The 2,500-nt window shown below is 44.2% G+C and overlaps 1 pseudogene; it reads right to left on the bottom strand.

Annotated features, from left to right (window-relative positions):
• Positions 1-2,500, bottom strand: part of LOC126433435 (large subunit ribosomal RNA) — a 9,039-nt pseudogene that overhangs the window by 3,995 nt on the left and 2,544 nt on the right.

Below are 2,500 nucleotides of genomic sequence, written 5' to 3'. Positions count from 1 at the left end.
GATAAGACTGTTGGAGCTCTTATTTTTTCCCTAGCTAACTTGTATGGCTTTCCCCAGGGATCCATTGCCAGGTTATTTCTTACGAAATTTTCCCAGCTTCTTTTTCTAACTTCTATAATTTCTCTTTTATATCTCTCCCTTAGTTGTCTGTATATACGCAGTCTATGCTCCCTGTCTTGTGGGTTAAATGTGCGCTGATACCTGCGTCTTGCCCTGCGCGTAGCCTGACGTAGGTCACTTAGTTCTGGAGTCCATGGTGCCGGGTGCACGCTTTGGACTCTGCTTCTCTTTGGTACGACTGCTTCTATTACTTCCTTTATACTTTGAACTATCTGCTCCGCTGTTTCATCAACCTCGAGATCCTCATCCAGCTCTGGCGGGCTGTACTCCCGGGAGAGTCTTTCCCAGTCTACCTTTTTATAGTCATATTCTGAAAGCCATTCCTGTGGCGCCACATTCTGTTCTGATTTTAGTATATACTTTATTACATTATGATCACTGGTCGTTGCATTCTCCAATACCTCCCATTTATCTATTTTATTGGTAGCCCTGTTATTTGCCAGTGTTACATCTATATTTGTTTTTGCCCCTGCTCTATTTGAATATGTTGGTATCTCGCTAGGTGCGTTTATTATATCTAGATTTAATTCACTTATTGCATCTTCTAATTCCTGACCTTTTTCGTCTTGTTCTCCGCTGTGCCACAGGAATGACTTTGCGTTTGCATCCATTGCTATGATTACTTGATGGCCCTGTAGAGTTCTACATATTTCCTTTAGTTGTTCTAGGTACATAGTTATTGGCTCTCTATACTGACAATATATTGATACTAAATACCACTTAGTGTTTTTGGCGTGTACTTCGATTGTTACAACATGTTCATTTGTAAATTGATTTAATACTATTGTTCTTATATTACTATTTAAAATTACTATTGCAGACATTGGTCTTTCTCCCTTCATGATTATTTGAGCCGTGGCTGTCATTCCTGGGATTTTACCCTCCCGGGAGTACGGTTCTTGCAAGCATAGTATGTCAGCTTTAAGTTCTTCTGCTAATTTACGCAACTCGTAGTTTACTTGTACGCTTCTCATTGTATTAATTTGGAGAACTAAAAGATCCATTACGGATGATATGTATGGTAATGATCTTCTGGCCATGTCTTATTGGGGTCAAATCCTATTCGGCCGTATGTTGTTACCATTTGTATATATATATTTTCCAAATTGTATTTTACGCCTCTTCTTTCGTATACTTGCTTTACTATTTCCTGTAATTGTTCGTGTTCCGTGGGGATTCCGGCCGCGGCTAGCTGAATGCAGTCAACGTCCGCCAAAGCTGGATAAGTAATTCTCGAGCCGTTTGTGTGCCCCACTCTCACTAGTTGGCGTAATGCAGTGGTTAGCAGACCGGGTTCTTCTAGTCTTGCCATCTGCAGTGCGTTTTCGCATATCTTATAAGTGTTCTTTGGGTCCATTGCATTATATGTGTCACTCTTGCTTGACTGATTGTTTTTATCTTTTATGTGTTCTGAGTGGTCTCTTTTGGGCGAGCTCGGTCGTCCGTCCTCGCCCTTCATCGGCGTTTTCTTTTCATTAAAAACGGACGACCGAGGTCGTCCGTATTTCTTTCCTATGTTGTTCTTTTCTATGTCTTTGTTTTGTCTCTGTGTTGGTGTAGTGTGTTGTGTCCTGGGCGCCTCTGGTCGCCCATCTCCGCCCTCCATCGGCATTTTCTTTTCATGAAAAATGGGCGACCGAGGTCGCCCTTCTATTTGTACTTGTGCTTCTTGCGTGTTCATTGTTTGTACTTGTGCGTCTATCATGCTTATTGTTTGTACTTGTACATCCCTTGTTGTATTTTGTTTCTTGTCTTGTATCAGTGTTTCTCGTTGTGTCTTGGGCACCTCTTGCTTTCTATCTCCGCTCTCCATCTGCATTTTCTTGTCATAAAAAACGGGCGACCGAGGTCGCCCTTGTGTTGGTGTTCTTTCAATGGGAGTATTGGCAATACAGTTTTGTGCTGTACATGTTTTGTGTTGATTGTTATCCCGTTTGTTATCCCGTGTGTTTTTTGTTGTTCCCTTATAGATAGGGACAGCGGGAATCTCGTTAATCCATTCATGCGCGTCACTAATTAGATGACGAGGCATTTGGCTACCTTAAGAGAGTCATAGTTACTCCCGCCGTTTACCCGCGCTTGCTTGAATTTCTTCACGTTGACATTCAGAGCACTGGGCAGAAATCACATTGCGTCAACACCCGCTAGGGCCATCGCAATGCTTTGTTTTAATTAGACAGTCGGATTCCCCCAGTCCGTGCCAGTTCTGAGTTGATCGTTGAATGGCGGCCGAAGAGAATCCGCGCACCCGCGCGCCCCCGGAGGAGCACGCTAAGGCGGACGCGGCCTCGCAGCAAGGAAGATCCGTGGGAGGCCAAGGCACGGGACCGAGCTCGGATCCTGCACGCAGGTTGAAGCACCGGGGCGCGAACGCCGCGCA

The sequence above is a fragment of the Schistocerca serialis genome, unplaced genomic scaffold (assembly GCF_023864345.2).
Source record: "Schistocerca serialis cubense isolate TAMUIC-IGC-003099 unplaced genomic scaffold, iqSchSeri2.2 HiC_scaffold_1164, whole genome shotgun sequence".
Classification (NCBI taxonomy): domain Eukaryota; kingdom Metazoa; phylum Arthropoda; class Insecta; order Orthoptera; family Acrididae; genus Schistocerca; species Schistocerca serialis.
This window is presented reverse-complemented; position numbering and strand designations above follow the sequence as displayed.